The 25,338-nt window shown below is 37.5% G+C and overlaps 2 long non-coding RNA genes across 2 annotated transcripts; both read left to right on the forward strand.

Annotated features, from left to right (window-relative positions):
- Positions 1 to 1,023: 1,023 nt before the first annotated feature.
- Positions 1,024 to 6,350, forward strand: LOC127649524 (uncharacterized). The gene is made up of 4 exons (XR_007971300.1): positions 1,024 to 1,072; positions 3,429 to 3,463; positions 5,969 to 6,083; positions 6,231 to 6,350. It is a non-coding gene; the product is annotated as an uncharacterized LOC127649524 (long non-coding RNA).
- A 442-nt stretch (positions 6,351 to 6,792) lies between these two features.
- LOC127649523 (uncharacterized) lies at positions 6,793 to 11,623 on the forward strand. Its single transcript, XR_007971299.1, has 5 exons — positions 6,793 to 6,930; positions 7,036 to 7,122; positions 7,589 to 7,812; positions 8,135 to 8,294; positions 11,470 to 11,623. It is a non-coding gene; the product is annotated as an uncharacterized LOC127649523 (long non-coding RNA).
- The last annotated feature ends 13,715 nt before the right edge of the window (positions 11,624 to 25,338 follow it).

A 25,338-nucleotide genomic window follows, 5' to 3' on the forward strand; every position in this document is an offset into this window, starting at 1 on the left:
ACCATTTCAAACAATTGATAGTTGCTTTCAAAGGATGTACAAGGACAATACTGACTTACTACAGCGATTATACGTTAGCGTATTACTTTTGTTGCACTGAGTGTTTGATCAATAATCTCTAAGCCAAAAGAGCAGTCCATTATTATAAAATTGCAAGCTAAAGATAGCTTTCAGTTGCACATTTATTGAGCCACAAATGGCCTGGTGATGATATGTAATCGACCGTTAATGTTTTGCTAATTAACTTTATCTCTTCTCTTTCAATGAACTTGCATCACAGGGTCTGACACCCAGATAGCAATTACATTTGGCCCAGATCCGTTTTAAGCCCCTTGCCTCCATTTCTATCTGATTGTGAACCAGATCCGTGCCAGATATAAGTTTCAGCTTAAACATTCTAACTGCCATCAGTTCAGTATTTATACCATTTTACAGATCTGGCCCAGATCACTTTTCCCATAGGTAACCGAAAGACATTAGCTGTGTCTGACACTGATTTGGTCCAGATCTGCAATATGAATCTGAGCCGATACTGTTTTCACATAGGCTACACTGGTGTGGCCCGAATCTGTGATGCATATCTGAGCCGACTGCATTTAAAAAAGGGCTAAAAACTGCTCTGGCCCATATCTGCAAAACGGATTTGAGCCAACACTGTTTTGACAGAGACTACCTGATGTGGACCACATCCGAAATACATTTCTCAAACTGTGTGAAGAACTCCGTGGAATAAACATTTTCAAAACAACATGGTTGTCTGCATATTTTTCTATCTAGAGCATGAGATAAATGCATTGTCATTAAGCTGAGCAATATTATTAGTGTTTAAAAACTATACAGCAACATTTTGTGATGCTATAAGGTCCGTTACAGCACAGCCGTTTGAGCTCCGTTTTAGGTCCATTTCACGACAGCGCCAAGTGAACGTTGGGTCTCGCTTGACTGTCGTCTTGCAGATACAGTCCACATCCGTACTACGGACTTCAGCCAGAAGCGCCAAAAAAAAAAAAAAAAAGATATATCATCAAACCAAGCTCAACGCAGATTTAACTGACCAGCTAGGCTACCACACGTAAGTTTTTATGTGTTTATTCTATGTGTTTATTATGTAAATCTATTTGTATGTGTTTATTCTAATTTACTGTCTATTACTTAAACGTGCAAGTGAAATGCTAATTTGCTTTGTAGATAGCAGTTACAGGCTGTTATTTGCGCACCACAAAGTGTTATGTTAAAGCCGCATCTGCTATAGCGCTACTGCACTATACAAATAGCCTATGAGTGTAGCACAGAATAGACCCAATTAGGATAACCGAATCAACTTTTTAATGGCATATATTTGCGCTAATGTACTGAATTTTAAAAGGTAGTTAGTCTTCGCTTAGGATGTCCAGACGTCCCCGGTTTCAGGGGACAGTCCCCGTTTTTGGTTGCCTCCGGGAAAATACAGAAAAACTAACGTTACCTGTCCCTGTTTTTTGAAGTTAAAACTTGTATGTATTTTAATCAGATTGACAGTCAAACTAAAAATGTCCCCGTTTTTTCCAAAATTTTGGGATTATATCCCCGGTTTTGGTCTCGGACATCTGGTCACGGCCTTATCTTAGCTTTAGCTGCTATGCCGTTAAAGCGCTGAGAATTGCAGGCACACATTCATGAAAATGACACCATTGTGAACTTAATTTTACACCTTGACCAACCATTTAAACACTCGCTTGAATTGTAACGTTATGCTGCCAGCTATCCATCATCTAACAGTGTCAATCATTGATGCCACAACCTGCAGCTTTCTTATCTTTTTCATTTTTGAGCACCACTTTTTGGCTTGCTGAACATTGCAGTTGCTTGGCTGTTAACAACTATTAAGTTAGATGAGAGAGGGTTGCCAACCGTTCCGTATAATACGGAATCGTCCCGTATTTGACACAGAAAAGGCTTGTTCCGTATTGAACTGATACGGAACGCACTTTGTTCCGTATTTTTGAGAATCAATTCAGTAGCCTACAAATCCATGACAGACGCATAGCTTCTAATATATATGTCAGACAGACTATGATGAATGAACGAAGACCCGCTGCTATAATGGCAAATTCGCGCCATTGGATGTGCAGTTGCCGCAGCGCAGCCTATGAGCGAGCCAGACGCTCAATGTGCAAATGCGTTTTACAGGCTTCAGTAAATCGAGTAAAATGTGTTTCCGAAGACATTTGTAGGCTATGATAAGAAAAACTACTAAAATTAAAAATATAATTTTTTGCACTGGAAAGAACATTCTAGAAGTCTAATTCTATTGAATAAGTTCGCACAAGGCTACAGAAAACTGTTGTGTTTATTTTTCTTCAAATGCAGTCTAAGCCGATGAGTTTTGAATGTTATATGTTGTATTTGTTTAAGTTAAAAATAAAACGTATTATAAACTAAACAAATACATGGTTCATTTTTGGCAAAATGATCATGATAGCCTTTATATATCTATGTGGTTAAGTCTTGTATATTGATTAAGCCTACTTTGCTATTCTATAAATATATAGGCATAATAAATTGCATTATAATATGATATAAAATGTATGAATTTCAGGGGTTATTTTTCAAAATTTTCTGTTATTGTTGCCTGGCCTTATTGGCACACATTTCGGAACATATTTCCTCAACTAGGATTTCTTAGGACTTTTAGTATGTTGTTCTGCGCACCTCATAGAAATTATCTATGCTGAAAAAAAAATATTTTACAATTAGTCTGTTGTAAAATGCTACTTTGCCTGGACTAAAAATAAATTAAGTAATTGTGATTAGGATTTTTTTTTTAATTCATGGCCAAAGTATCATTACTGAAATCAAATATACATTAATTAAAGAAAAGGAAGAGAAAATATATGATAGAACTGATAGAAAGTGGCAGGGACATTAGCCTACATAATTTAGAAATACATTTGAATGTATATGCCTCCAACCTTACACTGAACAAAGACCATAACCACTATTCTTCTCATGCCTACCCCAATTACAATTTCAACCTTACAATTACAATTTTGTTATTGGTATTTTATTTTCATTTTCTTGTAAACAAAAGTGAGTCTCCTGAGTCAGCCGTAGATATATATATATATATATATATATATAGATGGATGGATTGGATGGATGGATGGATACTGGCACTGTCAGGGTGTCCCCAGCCCAATGTTAGCTGGGATAGACTCAGCCCCGACCCTGTACACAGGATAGCTGATGATGGATGGATGGATGGATGGATGGATGGATAGATAGATAGATAGATGGATAAATAGATATAGACCAATAGAGGGATAGAGAAAAAAATGTTATACTTGTTACCAAATCTTTATTTTTGATAAACCAGACAACTTTTCCAGTCACATAATAAATAAAATTAAGACAACAACTTACAACATACTTTCCATTTCTTTTTCCAGATGCTGAAAACATGATGCAAACTGTTGAGACGAAGGTATAATACTCAGATTTTCATTCCATTCCAAACTCCATACTTTTTTTATTTTATTATTATTATTCAATTTACAGTTGAGATAGTTACCTAAATGTAAAAAATGAATAGACGCAAGACACCTGTTTCCAGTTCAGCGTTGAGGAGAAGAGCCAGGGTGGACCTTAATAGAAGGTTAATTGATATCGGCCAGGAAACCCCTGCAGCCACACTTCCTCCCAGAGATATTGGGTCTCCAACAGATGATGTTGCAGAACCTGAAAATGAAATCATGGAAGAAAATCTTGGATTAGATTCAATGGCAGCTGTTGTGTCTGACCCAGAGGATAGATCTTATTATCAAGATGATAGTGATGTAGAAGAAATATCTGACTGGGAGGAACCAGAAAAACTCAGAAATCGCCTTTCCAACTGGGCATTAACATATGGTATTTCCCATATTGCACTTTCGGCTCTCTTGGCAATATTTACGGTCCACCACTGTGACTTGCCAAAAGATGCACGAACTCTTCTTAACACAAGAAGAGATTATTCTGTTAGGGAGCTCTGCGGTGGCCTTTACCACTACATTGGCATTATTGAGGCGTTAAAAAATACCCTTTCCCAGTGGAAAGACAAGCTTGTCGATGGATGTTGTTTATATCTTCAAATGTCAGTGGATGGCCTGCCACTTTTTAAAAGTTCAGGTCTTCAGTTGTGGCCCATTTTAGGTAGATTGGTTGGAGTACCCATGAAAGAACCTGTAGTCATTGGGATGTACTCAGGTATAAAGAAACCTGAGTCATCAAAAATGTATCTCACAGATTTGGCAAATGAACTCTCACAATTACAGGAGGGGTTTACATTTGAGGGGAAAAGGCTCACTTTAAAAGTTCATTCGATGATCTGTGACGCACCGGCAAAATCCTTTGTGAAAGTCACAAAGGCTTTTAACGGTTACTATGGTTGTGACAAGTGTATTCAGAGTGGGGTGTACCTCAACCACTGCATGACATACCCCCTCATGAATAGCCAAACACGGTCTGATGAGGCATTTTCCAGGCAGGAGGATGAGGAACACCACCATGGTCCTCATGCCTTCACAAATGTACATTTTGGTTTGGTGTCCCAAGTCCCACTGGACTACATGCACCTGGTGTGCTTCGGGGTGGTAAGGCGCCTTATCTTTCTGTGGATGAAAGGTCCTCTGACTCTCCGTGTACCAGGGAGAGACGTGGACAGAATATCCAGAAATCTTCTAAGCTTAAGACACCACATTCCTTCGGAATTTGCTAGAAGGCCAAGAGCACTGAACGAAGTGGATAGGTGGAAGACGACGGAGTTCTGTCAGTTTCTCTTATACACAGGGCCGGTGGTGTTGCGCGAGGTGTTAAGACCTGATCTATATGCAAACTTCCTGCTGCTGTCGACAGCCATGGCAATGCTGGTCTCCACTTTCTTTGCCAGAAAGTACAACGAATATGCCAACAGCCTCCTTCATGCTTTTGTGGAACATTTTGCCCACCTGTATGGAAATGATCAGCTAGTGTACAATGTGCATGGGTTGACCCATCTTGCACAGGATGCAAAACATTTTGGCAATCTGGATGTTATATCATCCTTTCCATACGAAAATGATTTGCAAAAACTCAAGGGTTTTGTACGCAAACCCTCAAATCCCCTGGCCCAAATAATCAGACGCCTGTCCGAGGGATTAAATGGTGGTGTTACAAGTGACCAGCCCATCAAATTGTGCAAAGAACATGCCCGAGGCCCTATACCAGTTCCAAACTTGATCTGTCACCAGTATGACGAACTGATATCAGAGAGGTTCACCATGACCACAACATGTCGAAACAACACATTTCTGATGGGCAAAAATGTGTGTCAAATAATTAATATAATTGACTGTCACGGTGATATCATAATTGCCTACAGACAGTACAGGATGGTTGAACATTTTACCTATCCTTTTAATTCGGACATTTTAAACATTGTGATACCAGCTGACCTAGGCCATGAGATAAAATTCTCCAAACTGTCATCTTTCACACAAAAATGCATGGCTGTCCCTTTCAATGAGGCAATGGTGGTTATACCGTTGTTTCATATGAAGGACTAGACTTTATTTTTGAAAATCATAGTTCAGTTCAGTTCAGTTCAGTTATGTATTTTTTTAATCATCTTATTTTTTACACAATGATTTCTAAAAGACATTCTGTGGAGTAATTTTCCTCGACGAGGACATTACAGAAGTTGTGCCGAGGTCATGGGTTAAAGGTGATGAATGTTTTTGGCCAATATTCATTTCTGAGGAAAAAACCCAAAATGCCATAAAGAGGCATGAAATGCCAGGCCCTGGCTGGAAAATCTTCAAAATAAGAATACTCTTTGAAAAAGGTAAATAAACAAGCAAACAGGGTAATTCTACGTCTTTCCATGTTAGGACAACAGTTATGCCTTACTTCATTTATCCTTAATTATCTCCATATCTGTCTTTCTTTATTATTTTTTTTTTTTTTATAATAGTAGATGACTTCAGTAAGGCAAGGCAAAAGCTGAAGGACTACAACAGAAATGGAACAGCAGTCCTCCAGTCAGAGGATGAGAGCTCAATGGCAAAAAGGAGAAGAAAAGCGACACAGTATGTACATTATAGATAATTGTTGTATTACTGCAAAAGCTATGGCTGGGGATGGGTTTAGGGTACAAAAAAAAAGCCTTTGTTCATGCCTGCCCATTGAATGATGCTATTGCCTTGTCATTACAATTTGACCTCTGTCTTCACTAGTTACCCAGGATTTGAAAACGGCAGTACTGACTCTGAAACTGAGCAGACTCCAAAAAGAAGACCAGAGTCTCGGCCTTGGCCTCAACCTCTCGCTATTAGCGCTACACTTCCTAGTCTCCCTCCAGCCCCCCTCTGTAAGTTTTGATTTGATTGCCAACTGCAACAATGTACAGTCCAGTGATTTGTACCACCGCAATATGTTGATTCACGGTTTTCCCTTTATCAAAAAGCGGACATCGCAGTGGACATGGGTCAGGAGTCTCTGGACAACACAGGACAGGAAACCTTTACAGACATAAGCTGGAATGTGAGGAGGAAGTCAGACCCCTTCAATGGTAGGAATCATGCTCTGTAGCAAAATTACAATACAAATGAAAGTACAAAGGTGATGTTCTGTCCTGTTCATTTCTGTCCTTGTCTGAAAATCTGCCTCTCTTGTTATCATTTTCCCTCAATGGTCATCTAGTAATCAATAGCTCAGCACAGTCAACACCACCACCACCTCAACACTCAGTGCACCAGTCAACACCACCACCACCTCAACACTCAGTGCACCAGTCAACACCACCACCACCTCAACACTCAGTGCACCAGTCAACACCACCACCACCTCAACACTCAGTGCACCAGTCAACACCACCACCACCTCAACACTTGAGTCCAGTGTTTGACATTAATATGGGCTTCCCCTATTCACATGGTGACTTTTTCATACAAATTTACAATGTGTACAATAAATATCCTGTATATACTTATTTTTTTCTTGTTTTCTGGTTTTAACATTTACATACCTTTCCTCAATTAGCCAGCGGTGGTGGAGAGCCTGGAGGTCACCTCCTCTTCAAGCCAACTTTCAGAGTTGGCCATGAAACAGGGCCAATTCCTTGCACACGTAAGAAATTTTTTTAGAAAAGAGTGTTAACAATGTTTACAACATATATATATATATATATATATACAGTACAGGCCAAAAGTTTGGACACATCTCATTCAATGCGTTTTCTTTATTTTCATGACTATTTACATTGTAGATTCTCACTGAAGGCATCAAAGCTATTAATGAACACATGTGGAATTATGTACACAAAAAGAGTGAAATAACTGAAAACATGTCTTATATTCTAGTTTCTTCAAAGTAGCCAATGAGAATCTACAATGTAAATAGTCATGAAAATAAAGGAAACGCATTGAAGGTGTGTCCAAACTTTTGGCCTGTACTGTATATTTATACAGTATAGTGTGCAGCTGTGGGTTGATTTTATTGACCATCATTGTGTGTATTATTTCCTTAATGTTTAAATAACCTGAGTCTTTTCTCCAGATTAACACTTTTTTTTTCAACTTTCACAATGTTTCAGCGGCTCAGCTACATGGCCTATTGCTTTTGGAAAACCTAAAGCAGCAGGTTGCCCAACTCGCCACCACCGTGAACCTGCTCATGGCCAAGGTCAATAACGGCCTCCAACCAGCAGCCTTTGAGTGGTCCGGGGAATTTCAATTCCCCCTGAAATCAGATGCAGAGCTGGACCGCTTTGAGGCCTAGCTGGCGGACCCTGCCAACGATAGGCAGAAACATGCCCTTGTAAGCATATTCCCCCAATATGCTCTCATTGTACTCAAGACACTTGTTTCATCTTACACTAAGTCTAATTAATCTAAAGTAATATTTATTGCTACAGTAGACTAAGCTCTTTATGATGATGTAACTAATTTAATTCATCGAAAGTAATATTTATTGCTAGACTAAGCTCTTTATGATGATGTAACTTGAATGTTATGGATAAAAGCATCATCCAATTGCCCACATGTCTTAATTGTAAAAAAAAAAAAAAGTGTCAAAAAAGTGGCTTACCTGTTTAAAAACTTGTGCAACGGTGATCCAACCACTATCTTCATGCCCCTAGGTGAATACCCTGTCTGCTGTCGGGGGTGTGGATTTGAAGAAGGTGACATGGAACATTCTGTCATACCTGTTTTCCTGCCCCCTTTCTCGAACAATTAATTGGAAGGGTGTGAACAAGAAGAGGGCCTTCCACAGGATGGCATCACGTACCCTCCTCAGCCGTAAGTAGGCTATTGCTTCAAATGTCCTTAGTGAATTAGTATTTATTCACTCAAAAGTCTTACAGATTACTCAAATATGTAAACTATAGCAAGGAGATATTTTAATTGTTTATTAATAAAGTCAAGATGAAGTTGACGATGCTGACTCGCGATCTTCGCAGTAAAGTAACACAAACGTAATACAGGAGTAATGTAACGCATTACAATTCTGAGACAGTAAGGTAATGAATTACTTTTAAATAACAGTAACAAGTAATATATAATGTATTAGTTTGGAAGTAACTTGCACAACACTGGTTACTTCCAAACTGTTATACATTATTTATTACTTGTTACTGTTATTTAAAGGGGTCATGACATGAGAAACCAAATTTGCCTTGATCTTTTGGTATATAAGAGGTCTTTGTATCATTAAAACGTCCTGCAAGTTTAATATTTTAAGACGTCCTCCCCATTCTAAACGAATCATTTATTTAATCAAGCTCAAAATACAGCTCGTTCTGGATTCATGGTTAGAAGTGACGTGTCGGTTAGAAGTGACGTAACAGCGTTTGCATATGACCGCCTCCAGCACAAGATAACTACGCTTTAAGCGCCAAGACAACTACGCTCATTTCAGTATCGCTGTGCGCCTCACAAGTGTTCAGTCGATGGACAGCGAGCTCTGACAGAGACTACTTGTGCACAGGAAAATTACGATGCCACACAGATGTGCTGTTCCTGGCTGTGGTCAAACAAAACCTCTGAATAAGCTGCTGAAAGATCCAGACGTCAGGGAAAAATGGATGCAGTTTATTTTTTGCGGACGTTCCAGTCACGGCAGTGTTAACTTAAGCGTTTGTTCTGTACATTTTAAGGATGACTGTTTTGAGAACAAATCTCAATATGATGCTGGCTTTGCCAGAAAACTGTTGCTCAAAGATAAGTCCGTGCCGACTATTCTGGGAACAACGACGACGCTAAACTGTAAGTAATCTATTTTAAACTTTAAACTACTTTTTAAAGCGCAATTTCATTCATTATGAATAATCACAGTGTTTTTACTTAGTTTACTTGCATATTGTTCTGGCTGGAGGCGTCAATAATTGATGCATAGGCACTGACGTTAGCCAATCATAACAGTGGGCGTTAACACTGAAGTCTTAAATGGAAAACGCCCCCAAAACAGACTGTTTGAATCAGAGGATGAGAAACAGGGTGGGAAAAGGTCATAAATCACTAGATTTTAAAAGTTTTTCTTAAAAAAAAATATATTAATACTATAATTGCACCTAAGGGAACATAATAATACAATAAAAAAAACCATGTCATGACCCCTTTAAAAGTAATTCATTACCTTACAATATTACTGTCTCAGAATTGTAATGCGTTACATTACTCCTGTATTACGTTTGTGTTACTTTCACCAAAATAACTATCAGAAGTAGAACTGTTGGGGCTGTAACGATATGCGATATGAAACCGAAATCGCAACACTCAGATCCACGGACCTGCAGAATCGCGACACACTCCTTCCAACTCCCAGCGTTATCCATACCGTCCAGACCCAATGCTACCACATCTTTAAATTACTATTAGTATTATTTGAAGTTAACATTATAAAGTACGTAGACCTACACCACAAAACTAGTTGAGGATAAATTATTTAAAATTTGGGAATTCCAGCGTTATGGACATGCCATTTGCAGTCAAAACTTGAAATATAAATTCTCAGAAAATGCATTAATACCAAAATATTGAAACGTCTGTTTGTCCATAGGCTCCTCCCTGAAAGGAAATTAGAAAAATATCAGTCTACACATGCGTTTTATATTTAATATTAGGGAAATAGACAGTCATGCGTGACAAAAAAATCTTTAACTTTTAGGAGGCAACGATTTTTGTTGTTTTAATTCTGTGAATTACACTGCGCAAATCGGATGAAGAAGGGTTGGCTCTGCACTGAACATAAAATGTTCATTTTATTTTATTTTTTGTGTTCGCATTTGAGGAAAAAACAATGTTACAGACATGACAGTTCTCCGTTACGGACGCGAGCGCTCTGAAGCGGCACTAAAAGACTCCTTTAAAACTTTCACAGACCTCAAACAGAAGACACAAAGCCTTTCTTTAAAGGGAATTTTGTTTTTTATTAATTGTATCTTAAATTTAACCAATGTTTAATACACCAATTGCCTGTATTTAATAAATAAGAAGTATAGCAGACAATTATAGATAATCACGACACGGAGGTGCAGGCTGAACTGGAGCGCGTCTCATAAATGAACCGAAACTCAGCGTATAAGTAGCCTATAGCTTACTTCACAGACCTGAAAAAAAATATATATATATTGAAATGTCTACTTGTAAACAGAACAATTCAAAACGAAAGAAAACAGAGTGCTCTCTGCTTATCTGTGTGCATTTCTCTCTGGTGCATTCACAAGGATACTGCGAAGATCGCGAGTCAGCATCGTCAGCTTCATCTTTATTAATAAACAATTAAAATGTCTCCTTGCTATATTTGACATATTCATAATCATTTCTTTTTCATCAGCTTTTAGGTGCTTTAATTATCGGCAGCGCCGCCGCCACCCTTACATGTTACATGAACGCGTCACCACCGCATCAAAAACATGATTGTGTGATGAAAACATGAAAAATACCACCTAAACATAGCCTAACTGTTTAGAAAGAAAACAGAACGAATAGCCTAATGCGCATATATATGTCGATTTCGCGAATGTGGTCTTCTTCATGCCATCTTCACCCATTAGCCGCTTCCACTGGCCAGCGCGAGCACAGAGGCCGAAATCATGACTCACCGCACTCCTGTAAAAAATAAATCGCTATACAAATATATCAGACGCTGCCATTTAGTCTTTATTTACAAACTTAGACACACGGCTATTGACTGCACGAACAGGTAGCCTACTTGCATTTTTCATTCGTTAATGTCTCGCGGTCTTGCTGTTTTTTTTTTGTTTGTTTTAGCCTACAATTAAAACTAAAAGTCTGTTGTAACGCAAGCCTTACTGAACATGTAACGAGTAAAATATTACAGAAAATTGATTAGTAATGCCTTACACTACTGCGTTACAGCAAAAAGTAATATGTTACTATAATGTATTACTTTTGTAGCGCGTTACTCCCAACACTGTGCACAACACTGCTAATCAGTAATGCTGTTTTCCAGGTGCAGTGCGCAAATGCGCACTGACAGCCAGTGCAACAGAAGCAGAAATATGGAGGCATTCAATTAGGTGGTTTGCCCTTTCGGCGGACAGGAGCGGAGGGCGCCAGGAGAGACTGGCGCGTCAGCAGCAGGAGCAACAGCAACAGTTGCCACAGCACCCACATATTGATTTTGTTTAAGTGCATGTTTTTTTTTTTTTTTTTTTTTTTATAGCCTGTGCGTTTTTTTTATCCATTAATTCTGTGTTTGTTGTTGACTGTGTTCTTTGTTAATTGTTGACTTTGTTCATTACTTTGTTGTTCATTTTTTATAATTAAATCGTGGTCTGAATTCTGTGTTTGTTTACTTTGTTTACGTTGTTTTAGTATGCGTTTTAATCATTAAAACGATTTATTTCAGCTATAGCCTACAGGCCTACGCATTGCTCCAACTAGCCTTTATCAAGTCAAGTCAAGCTTTTTATTTATAGCCAAGGCCTTGTAGTGGAAATGTTTTTATGGACATTCCACAGACTGTGAAAAATGTAGGCCTATGCCTAGGTAGCATAGGTTACTATAGCCTACCCTAACTGACAAAAATGCCGAAAATAAGGCAAAAGGACAATCCAGTGGTGATTTAAGCAGAATCGTAACACATCCGGCACAGCTCCGGTAGGCGGAATCGCTTCACGCACCCGTTACGCATCTGTTACGGGATGATCAGGCGGTGCTGGATCGGCGCTGGCACATATCCGCAACAACCCCTAAAAACAGACCAGAAACGGCTTCGGCCCAATGTGCGTTTGGACTCAGGAACTAGTCCGTGAGGAGGATGCGGGCCAGACCCGGCTCTATCGTTTTGCGGTTGCGGCCCTGTTCCGTTACAGCGTCCAGTGGCTATCTGGGCAGTCATCCCAAACGTACTTCACTGTGGTTACGTTCTGCTCATTTGACCATTGCTGATCCTCAGATCTACTAAAAGGTAAAGCAGATGCTAAATTAGCTGCCAATTCCACATCATTTATACACGACTGAGACTCTTTTTACTGAAGCTGTTTGGCTAATAATGACTGTGCCCTGACTGCCATGACTGTGTGTCAATGAGCTAAAGACATGTGCAAATACCCAAATAACATCAGAGGTGTTGAAACTCTGTATCCTATCACCAAATGGTCATTAGAGTCACTCCGTTATCATATTACATAGCTACAGAGGAGAGAGGTGTTGATCATACAGTAAACTAATTCAACAAATGTGTGCTCACATCACTTGTTACTCCTCTACAAATAGCTTTAGTGTACTCTAATTTTGTGGACTGCACCCGTACACTAAAAATGCATTGCCAGCCACCACTTCAGTATTCATAGTGGAACTAAATTTTTGTTGAATGTCAAACCCATATGACTTTCTAGATGTTAGGAAGAATGTTGATGCAGATGTCTTCCATACAATGAAAGACAAAAATGACAAATAAGCACAGTAAAAATAGTTCAAAGTTGTACATATGATCATATACGCTTTGTTTGACGAAAAGGAAGTTGTTATTCACTAAATATCTTGTCCTCTGATCTATCATGCTCTCTTCTGCTTATTCAAACAAGGACACGATCAGTCACATGATAAAGTACATGACAAACAATCAGTGTTCATTTTTTTTTTCATCATAGTTTTACTATTTTGATGCAGATGTCCTATAAATCATGTTAAATTCATAAAGTTTTGTTGGTTTTACTCTTACTAAAATAACATATAAATGTATTAAATAAAAGTAACATATTTTATTTGATGATAATGTGCAAAATGATAAAAGCATATAACAGACCAAACCTTAATCAAATATTCAAATATTTAGAAAAATGTATAAACATTTATTAATTTAAACATGTATCAAACATGTAAAAGATTACTGTAGATTACTGTGTTATTGTATTCTTAATGTCTTCATGCTTTAGAGACTGTTGTTACTGTCTTTACATGGTATATTGTCTGTGTATTAGCCAGTTTAGGTTATTGCGTTTTAGGCAGCGTTTTTTACGGAATCACATCACAATTTACAGATTTTCTCCTTCTGTTTGTGCACTGTTAATATCTTGCAATATTTTTTTCTTGTCATATATTATTGACAATACATTTTAATTCAAATTGTTTAATTATCATGATGCATCTTTTTCATAGTTGATTAAAATAAAAAAGCCCTTCGTCAACAAACATTTTTGTCCGTAATTTTGTTGACAAGATTAACACTGCAATCAATGGCATTTGGTGTCACTGACATCAACCTGACGGGACATGTTTTCATATGCCATTTTTGAATAAACATGTAGGCAGAGTGGATGATTTTAAACAAATAACCATAGAAATTTGACACAAAATGCTATTGTATGGATTTAGTAGACTTGGAGTATAGCCCACAAGTCATATGGACCACTTTTATGGTGGTTAAAATAACAGAAGACATGTTGCATGATGCAAATTACATAAAGTGTTATTAGTTCTTGAGTGTCTAGTCACCAAATGTCATTGACATCTAACCTGGCACAACGTCTCTTGACGCATGGAGGACAGCATTTTCAGTTAATAATGGTTTAAATTTCGGTGTGTTTTTCACACAAAGCTCTCAAATTGCTTCAGAAGGTCTAGAATATATACAGTAATCAGAATCAGAATCAGTTTCATTGCCAGGTATGCTTACACACACAAGGAATTTGTCTTGGTGACAGGAGCTTCCAGTGCACAACAATACAATACAGCAACAATACAGAGATAATAATACAAAATTATTGAAAAACAAATAGAAATATAATTAAGTAAAATTGAATAGATAATAAAGTATATATAGAATACACAATAAGAGTTCCCAGTTCATGTGTGAGATTATCTTTGTTAAAATCCCCAAGAATAATAATAACTGAGTCCGGGTATTGTTGTTCCGTGTCTGTGATTTCATCAGCATACTGTTTCAGCGTGGCACTCACACACGTGTGTGGCGGGATATACGCGATCACCAGAATAAATTAGGAAAAGTCCCGCAGAGCGTAGAAAGGCTTACAGTTAATAAAGAATGCTTCCAAATTAGGACAGCACATCTTCTTTAACGTTGTTACATCTATACACCAACTTTCATTGATGTAAAAACATGTTCCACTGCCTCTCGTTTCCCCCTTTAAAGGGTTAGTTCACCCAAAAATGAAAATGATCCCATAATTTACTCACTCTCAAGCCATCCTAAGTGTATATGACTTTCTTCTTTCAGCCAAACACAATCGGAGTTATATTAAAAAATATCCTGGCTCTTCCAAGCTTTATAATGGGAGTGAATGGTACCTTAGATTTTGAAGCCCAAAAAAGCGCATCTATCCATCATAAAAGTAATCCATACGGATTATCCATATTTATAACTTTATAAACTATAATCACTGGCTTCCGGTAACGGCCGTCCACGCGTTCACTGGCTTTCTCTATCCTCTGCGCTTCTGCGTTCGTTACTTCTCACTGGAGCTTACACTACGCCTACGTCATCCGCCGGAACTCAACTCTCTCATGAATGCATGGACGGCCGAAAGCAATAACATAATAAGGTTAAAGGAATCAAATATTGTGACTACTTCAATAACATCAAACCTCATCTGTTCTTGTCATCTAAATGTCACCTCATCACACTTTTATTGTGGTTTTATGGTGGGTTTTTTTCTAGTCATATCTATTCCAATTCTTCAGAAGGCATGCAATAGATTTTGGGGTTCATGCAAGAACTTGTATTATTTAAAAGCAAAGCAAGTTCTTGTGTGAGCGCATGCCACCTTGAAAGAGCTTCTGTTATAGCGCTCATGAACATGTTCACATGTAACATTTTCAATGAAAATTATTTTCATTTCAGGTTGCTTCTCATCAAAACCAAACTTTTTGTGTTCTACAGAAGAAAAGGGTTTTGTAACAATATACATTTGAGTAAATCATAATGGAATTTACATTTTGGGGTGAATGTTTCCTTTAAACTGGGTTAAAATTATGCAGAAAAATTACACAGAGCAGGTTAAATATTAATATTAATATTACAGCCCATATTTGCCAAAATCATACCAGACCAGACTACAAAATTTGGCCCCTGTTTTTGCTCTTTGGATAAATAGAGTGTATAGCCTTGAGGAAAGCCCTGCTTGATATAGTTATGGTTCATTATGACTTGCTTGTCTCTTATTTTACCTTTCTAATGTAACATTCACACACTGGAAAGACCTGAAACAGAATCCAACATCAAAAAGAAAAACAAAAAAGTGGTAGAGAAATTCTATTTTTTTTCCTCTCTCTGATTCTCAAAGTAATCATCCCTCCATTACTGGCGGCAGGAAAGACCTCAGAAACCTGTGAGAAGGACTGTGTTTGATCACCACTGACAGATAGAGGCTATCAAAGGAAAGCTGAAAACAGAAAGGTCTGTGGAAAATAAACACATTTATAAATATGTACATTATGATTACAAAATACATATATATTCACTATATAAAGGATGATCAACTTTATTAATTGATCCTTGAATTTCTTGTCCTGTAACAAGGTGATTAGCAGTCACGTTCTAATGCTTTTGCTCTTTTTGATGTGTCCTGCTGGGTTCTTCAGTGAGAGTGGGGAAGGGAATACAAAAATCTATAGGCATCAGATTACACTTTAGTTGAGGTTGGCTCTCAACTAGTGAAACACAAATATATGATCTTTATTAAGTAATTTTATGCTCTTTGCCAAAATATTTGCAGGATGATAGAAAGTATTTATTTCCTCTTTCACTACTGCATGATTTCAAACACTGAAAAAGGGCTTATTGGAACAATTCCTTTGTGGCCATCTTGGTAGCTATTTTCTTATTGTGCAAGAACAGCTCCTATGTACAGTACTTGAATAACAAAATATTAAAATCTACAAAACTGTAAACCAAAATTATGTTTCAAATCCCAACAATGGTATCATAAACTTTCCTTGTTTTAGCTCAAATAATGCCTAAAATCTGTATTTTTCAGGCTGGTCCATCTACGGTAATGTGTACCCGTCACAATGAATGCACATTATATAACAAAAGACCAAGCACTGACTTAACCAATAAGACAATTGACTCTCCTAACTAATAGGTGGGACTTCCTTTCCTATAGTCGCCAAATTGAGTGCTGAAATTTGTCTCATTTCTTTTTGTTTGAGTGGTCTTTTTCCTCCTCCTCATACCGCCTCTAGTTAAATATTGTAGTTCTCAAATTTTATCATAACGATGAGCTATTTTACCCTTTCAAGCACAGAATTTATTTCAAATCTTAAGTTTTTTGGGGCATGAATGCGGAACAACCCATCAAACTAAAACCCACTTTGGGTTCACTTATGCACATTTGAGGTCAAGGACCAAAATTGAGGTGGTTTCTCACAGTCAACACTACAGGCCCTATTTTAAGCATGCAAGAGCTAAGCACAGTTCAAAACCTTAACTCATAAGCGCAAAGTCAATGGGTATGGCCATGAAGTGTTGGTATTTTCATTTAAGCATGGGCTAAGTCTAGGCGCAAGTGGGTTTGGAGAAATCCCCCACGCAAGGCACTAATCGGTTCAATGGAGGTTCATCTCCAGCACCGTCCTATTATACAGTCCATTCCCTATCAAGCTCTAATGATATAAACGAAAACAGTACATTCATAAGAAGTTGGTAGTGTAAATTGTTTGTATGCAATGATTTGGATGAATAAAAGCTGGATTGAAAAATATGGATTTACATAATTTTTTGCATCCTTGTTAAATGGGACACGGATATGGATGTAGGCTCCATTAAATTACAGAGAATTTAAGTTGTATTATTTCATCTACTGACACACAAATCATGGCTAGTATGAACTGTATGATTGTATTGGCACAGACTTCACTTTTGCCATTCAACAATGATTTTGAAAAATTACATTAATATATAGAAACACGAAAACAAATATTTCTAAATTTAAATTACACTTCAAACAAAACAAAAGTATAATAAAAATAATGAAGTGGTCAAAAAAATCATACCAAATTCAAACATTCACTCCTTTTTCCACAGTGACTTAAACATAACAATAGAAATAATAATAATAATAATAATAGTAATAATAATGGAAAAAATATACCATGACCTTTTATTTAAAACCATGAAATTTAACACAAATCTCATGTTTTTTATTTTCAACAAACGGCTTCAACAGCGACCGTCAAGGACATTATTTGATGTTCTATACTTTCAGAATTTGGGCATGAAATTTATTACCACCTGCTGGTGAAATATCCAAACTGAATTTGGACTTAGTGATATTGAAACATCTTAGCACAACAACCACATTCTTATGAAAATATCTAATTGTTCTTTGTGCTTACATACAATACACCCTACACCCACAGTAACGCAAACACTCCCACCCATGCCCACTTGCGCTTTACGCTGGCATGAAAATAGGGCTTATTTTTTGCACTCTCACGAAAATTGAATAAGACGTTATGCACCGTCATAGCGTGTTGTGCTGTGCTTTTGTGCTTTTTATATTGCTTATAATTATTATTGATTTATTATTAGTGTTATTATTGTTATTATTATTATTAGTAGTAGTAGTAGTAGTATTACAGTGAATATTACATAATTATAAGCAGTAGTGATATAATTCTGTCATACTTTTTTCCATTTAAATTGAATTTGGAGGAAACTTTTATATTGGGATGAAGCCCTTTCCATTTATGTGTGTTTTTGATGGTAGCTTCTCACCTTGAAAAGCAGGTCGCTACATTACCCAATGTGATTCCTAAACCACAAAAGGCTACTATTTCATTAAATATATATGTAGTCTGTATGTGCTGCATGCTACATAGTTATTTAGTGCTCTGCTTGCTGTCATCTGCTTCAAACAAAGCGCAATGTTCATGATAGTGTTTTAGAGCTCTGGTCCATTTAATATGTACCACACACTACTACATGCACACTAAAGAGCAAAAAGACCAGGCCATGCCTTTATGAATAAGAAAATTGCCTCTTTCCTAAAGTCACCATATTAGGGCATTGCGATTTCCTCTTCCCTATTCTGTGTCCGGTTAAATATTGGAGTTCTTTATCATAAAGATTAACTATTTAACCAAATTATTATGCAGAATGAAAAACCTTAAGAAATACTTGGTAGATTTTTATTATGAAAGTTGGGATTCTTCCATTCCCTTGGACCAAACATATTTGAAATTCTGAGTTGGTAAATGGTTATCTACAATAGCATTCTTCCTCTTCTCTGAAAATCATTAAATTCAAGTCAGTGTGCTTGGCATCAATGCAAACCGGGATTTTCCAAAGGCATTCTTCTATTCACACACAAGTTGATGCACAATAGGTTGGCTGGAGCAAATGCCAGCATTATCGTGTCATTGGGTATCTATCAGTGTTCAGGATGTGCCACAGCTGAATAAACATGAGTGAACAGAGTCAATAGAGAAGCAATTGAAAACCGTCTGGAGAAGGATCAACACAGCTATAATGAAAGCTCTCCATTGAAAGGACAGTTATCACTGAGGTGATGTATTAGTGCGAGAGCTGGCAAAAACATAGCGAAAAGACATAAAAGATGTGAGAGGAGTGCTGATGATATCTCAGCTAATTAATCTGAATCCTTGTTGATATGCGGCGTATGCCAACCTCACAAACACCTGCAAAGCCATTTCAGGATTGTGAGAAGTGAGGCAGCAAAAGACAGCAGAGGCTTGTCAGAACCACACCGCTAATAATTGTTGCAATGGCAATAAGCCCTTGGCTGTGGGTCGAATTATGCCACAAAACCAACAGTTTAAGGCCTAAAACTACTTGTGAAATTTGATGACACCTTATGTATGCATGATAAAGAGCTTTCGGCAGGTGTAGTCAGCTCTTAAAAAAGATGGATGATACCAATTAAGCCTTGTATCTCACGTCAAAAAAAGGTAAGTGGTGTACTCAGGAAAACTGTCAAACAGGTTGTGTGAAGCAGAGCTTCCCAAGCACCAGATTTTCGGCCAATAGCCAATTCACACACCTGTACTGGCTATTCTAAATGTGTTATTTTCCTTTTCTGCAACAGGAAGAGAGACTGAACTAACAATAACTAGTGGTGCTTGCTAATGCAAATGTCACTATTAATATTGCTCATACGTCGTCCACATTAATCTGGGTAAATGTAAAAAGTACTCTCTTTTCGAAACGCTGCTGTTTTCAAACGTTTTCCAATAGTTGCTTGGCCACACTGAAATGTAGAAAATGCTTAAATCCTCTTACAGAGTATGCAAGAATGTATTTTTAAGAAGATAGACCCTGCGCCATTTCCATGTATGTTGTGAGCACAATTGTCCTCATGTCCTTGCCACCGGACAACAATTCTGGGTAAATCTCCTGTTGAAGGAATGCAATGTGAAGGTTGGACAGAGTAAAGGTTATCTTAATAATGCTATATCAAAGTGAATAGCAGGCACGACAACTCTGCTACAACATGGGCTCAGTTTTCACAGTCAAAAACGCTGTCTCAGTGTGAAAATATTGAGACAAGATACGTTTTCAAACAAGAACACATTAGTGTGGATGTGGCCTTAGTAATTTGTTCAAAACCCTAAGTATCAAACTTCACTGTGTCACCAATCCTGCATCATTTGTTATTCGGACATGAATGATACTCATGCGCCTTGTTGAAGAAAGGTGTTCTAATTCTTTTCTATGTATTAAACTTACTATTTTAACCTGGTGGACATTAAAACTGACAAAAGAAATAAAAAAAAATAATCCAATCAACCTGTGTTAAAGAACAAACCCAAGCCATGTCTACAGACACCAACATGTCATAGACTTAGGGATAGGCTCTTTTGACTTGAAACCATGAAACCACCAACTTGTGTTGGGTAGTAATGGACTACATGCAGGGAATGACAAATAGCTAATTGTTTTTAGCATGTTACTAATTAAGGAGTGCAAATTAGTACTTATTCCATGTTCTGTTTAAAATCCCATTTTAAGTTATTCAAATTAATCTGATCAGTTTGCCTTTAAATATGTTACTGATTGCAATTTTAACTGTGTCATTTAAAAGCAATTCTAGATAACATTTCAGAAGTAATCTACACAGCACTGCCCAGAACGCCCTAGCAACTGCATATCAGCATGCTAAAACCACTCAGAACACCTTTACAACAGCATAACAACACCCTGGCAATCACACACAACAGCCTAGCATTGTGAAGGAGAAGCATTTAGAAGCTAAACGTATTGCTATATCAACGATAAACAGTGTATGTTTATCATTCTAAAGGTCTTAGAATTACATTAGTTCTAGTCTTCTGTGTGATATCCAGATTTCCACATTCATATCAAACCCACACAAACTCTTACAACAAGAGAGCCAACATTTCCAGGTTCCTGTTGGGAGAAACTGTGGAATCTTTGACTAGGTTTGGGTATTACACCTTGTCAGAGCCTCAGGGGACATGAATGCTTCTTGTAACTGCCTTATGTTCAGATCTTGACAGACAGGTATGTTCCTGGCTGCTGACAGAGGCAGGTCTGTTTGAGAATAGTTTTACAGTGTTCTAAATTAAACATTGTTTACATGTTGGAAAATCTCTCCATCTGTGCATAGGGGATGAAGTTCATGTATACAGAATTCATATATATAGAACTTAGAAAAACAATATCATTTTTTATAAGTAAATTTGATTTACTTGGTGGAGTTCTGGTCACACATGTAGAAGGAGCAACTCAGACCCGTTTAAATAAAGCTTGTGAAATATTACTGTCTTTTTGACAGTTGGTGACACAAAAGGCATGCATATTGGATGATGAGAATTGAAATGGAGATCAGGAGAATGAACCATTTGATATGAAAGGAAGGGAAAAAGAATCACGAAAATTCATATTTTATAGCATAAATAACTTGAATTTAAGAGATTTCATTTTAGCAATTGCCTTTGTGGTTGGATAAATAAACAATTTACGGAGAATGTTAGTTCTGTCCTGTAACATTATTTTGTATCCCTGTTGAAGGGGTAGCTCAACCAAAAATGAAAATTCTGTCATCACTTTCTCACCCTCATGTTACACCAAATCAATATGACGTGTATTGTACATCACTGACATCAAATCGTTCTAATGCTTCTTGAGGTGCCACTTTTTGAATGTTTAAATTATTGCGGATTTGAATGTTATGGTAGATGGGAACGCTGATTGTTGCATAAAGGCTTAAATTTGGATCTGTTCTTCCCTTAAAGTGTACAAATAGAAGTTCCCTTTCGAAGGTAACTTCGACACTGCGTTGGCAACACATCAGTGGGTCATGTGGTCTGAAGTCCCTATAAAATCACGCCAATTTATTGGCTGATGGTGCTTAAGTTATGCACATAAATGTGCATATGTAATATGTAAATTTCAGAGCAATTTCAATGAAGCTTTCCACATTACAAAGGACCGACAAGGACAACAGGTCTTCATTGAGGTTCGCAATTTCTCTCCACGAGGCTCCGTCCCCACTTGTTCCAGTTCTGCGGCCTCAGAATTTGTAGCTCCTTGTGCTGGAGTCATTTGGGATATCAGCTCTATGTCTGAGAAGATGGAGTGCGGACGGACTTTTGAACTTGTTTGTTGCTCTCCCCCTGAGCGAAATCATAAGTCTTGTCAGACATCTGCTCTGATGACGATTTTTCTCGGTGGCAATTTTCAGACAAATAATGCTTGCGAGAACCACATGGGTCGTGATCCACTGCCAATAAGAAAGGCTGTAAGAGGGGATTTGTCGTTGGACAGTAAGAGAACGATACGAGGCCATTTGTCCCAATTGTCTTTTTCTGTGTTGTTCTGGGAGAATGCTCATGAAAAAGGCAGTTGAGGCACAGCATCTGCCTCTCTCTTTCCCCTTTTGATCGTGGCGTCTGCAGTCATTCCTCTGGGCACGTTGCATGTAAGGCCTTTTCATTACTCGATGAACTCCTTAAGGGACTTCTACCACTGTTTGACTCCTGCTTCTCAGGTTCTCTCTGTTGAAACAGGAGTAAATTCATAATGTATATATCTTAGCTCGTTTGTGTGCCACTGTAGGCTTTCCATACGGGCTTAGATAGTTATCAGCTACTGTTCGCATGGCATTAGGGTATTCATTCACAATTGCATCATCATGCAGTGTCAAAGTTACCTTCGAAAGCGAACGTCTCGGTTACGTACGTAACCTTGGTTCCCTGAGAGGGAACGAGACGCTGCATTGCTGTCTTTTCTCACTAATTGCTGCACATACAAGGAGATGGCGCCGGAGCAAGTGCCTATTATGGGAGAATTGTTGTGATTATATAGGACCTTCATACCACTTGACCTACTGTTGTTTTCTCAATTGCATCATCACGCAGCATCTCGTCCCCTCTCAGGGTACCAAGGTTACATAAGTAACTGAGACGTTCCCTTTCGAAGGTAACTTTGACACTGCGTGAATGAGTACCCTAACGCAATGCGAACAGTAGCTGATAGCTGATACTTTTATGGCCATTTTATGGTGCTTTTCTCATTTTTAAGCAGCCTTTCTCATTTATTTATTTATTTTTTGATATGGTGGGGAGTTGAAAGAAAGATTTGATGTAGATAAAATTAACTGTGCTTTAACTAAAGTAATATTGTGGTAAACATGTTTTTTTTTTACCCATATTTTTAATTAAATTAACCATGGTGTTAATATAGTAACCATATTTAATTTTTTGGTTTACTATGATTTTACTATAACATACCATGTTGTTAATATGGTTAATATAATAAAAACATGGTTAATTTTTGTAAGGTTAAGGTCAGTGTTAGGTTCAGGGGTAGGTGTTTTTGTATGTTAGTATTTATAATAGTGTAATATATCTGCCACTATTTGAACGCTCTGCAAAGAAGATGCTTTTTGTTGCTATTTACACTTAGTGCAAATAGCTGCTGCCAAATAAAAATTAAGCAATAAGTGATTAATGACTGAATTTTCTATTCATCTCATTTTAAATGTAGCCTTTGGTAAGGTATTGTAATCCATGATTGAAATTAGTTGAACACAGCATCAGAGTGACATTTAAAATTTGGACCATGGCCAATGTTTTGTGGCAGGTAGGGGTTGCATGACTAATGATTTTTAATAATTGACTAGTCAAGCCCATTAGTTGAGTAGAATCATCCCTTAAGTGTGTGAGCATATTTTAGTGGCTCCTGAACTACCTGTAGCAGTATGCGGTTCCCTGTCCTCTTGCAGCCACTTGTACAGATGATTAAATGAGGATGCAGGATTAATATGAATAAATCTTCCCTTGCCAATCTACATTTACGAAATCTGCCACCCACTATTTACTACAGGCACATTTTGTAAATTACCTGGACACTAACTAGTCGGCTTCCACCTGACAGTGTCAACTACAGTACATTAGTTCTAGTCGACTAGTCTATGCAACCCCTTCTGGCAAATTATCTGAATACTTTACTATTTTACTAAATAAGCACTGCTGTAGGCTGGAGCTTCAGTTGTTGATAAATGGCTATAAATAATGCAGAATTTCTCTTAATTTACCATCATACACTTGTGTCATGTAGTTTTGTTTGTTTATTTTTAAAAGTAGCCCCAGTTTCTAAAACTGACCTTCAAAGTTTCATCATAAAATTAGGTGCTTTTGGAAAAGTTGGTTTGGAGATAGAAAATGAGAATGAATGTGCAGAAACAGGCTCTTTCAATCCTCCCAGGCACAGCATGCAGTTCACTCAGGCCCTGCTGCCAGAATTGAATGAGATTGCTCAGCACTCCCCTGGTCTCTAGCTGACTCAAGGCTAACCATGATGGACAAACGCAGGGGGACAGGGCCCAATCCACAAAAATATAACTGTGGATTGAATGAAAAATGCATAAATTGCTTTTTAATGTAATGTCAGTGTTGCTTTTGTTGTGTGTAGGATAAATTCTAGCTGTTGCTATGATTGTTGTCTATAGGACACATCCCATTTGTTGCTGACATACTATTAGGCAGTTTACACACATTTACGAGATTCGTAAAAAGGAATGTTGTACGTTTCTGTTCAGTTTTGGAAATGAACGTCAAAGTTGAATTGTCATAATCAGTAACACACTTACTTTAAATTGAGTGTCAGTTTTTGCAGTGTCATATCTGTTTTCCCACTTGAAAATCCATTTGTAGAGAAGGTTCTTTTGTTACAGTGTCTACATTTCTGCTCAGTGTGTGAATGAATGCACCTCTGTGTGAAATGTTTTTCAGTAAATAGTTTTTCCCTATGTGTTTAAAATAAAAAAATTTGGTATTAGATAATGAGATTCATGATAATGATAATGATAAAGATAAAGATCTTCTGGACATTAATGAATGCCACAAAACCATAACTTACTCAGCAGCACTTTTCTGCGTGATTTTTAAGGTTGATGTCCATGACTACTGAACACATCCTTTACATCATTACTTTAGGAAAACAATGAATAGTGAAAAACGTCAATGAGGTATACTGTAGTAGTGATTCCCAACCGGGGGTACACGTTCCACTTGGGGGTACAAAAGCAGGTTCCAGGGGGTGCGCAAAAATATCTATATTTGGATTTGTTGAACCTTTAAAATTAAAACATAAATTTACATTTTAAAATGTATGACTTCAAATACAAATGTACGGATTAGGCTGGGTAAAAAGATTGATATTCCGATTAATCGTGATCTTCAGTTGAACGATCCTGATATTGATTCTTTTAATCCCAAGATCAATCTTTAACTTTATGGGAAATTTTGTCAGGTTTCGAGGAAATATAAAGTTGGGTATCGTCTGCAAAACAGTGAAAACTAATTATTATTAAAATGCTTATTTTTGTCTGAAATTAGATGAATGCTTGAGAATGGTGGATTGGAGGAC

The sequence above is a fragment of the Xyrauchen texanus genome, chromosome 9 (assembly GCF_025860055.1).
Source record: "Xyrauchen texanus isolate HMW12.3.18 chromosome 9, RBS_HiC_50CHRs, whole genome shotgun sequence".
Classification (NCBI taxonomy): domain Eukaryota; kingdom Metazoa; phylum Chordata; class Actinopteri; order Cypriniformes; family Catostomidae; genus Xyrauchen; species Xyrauchen texanus.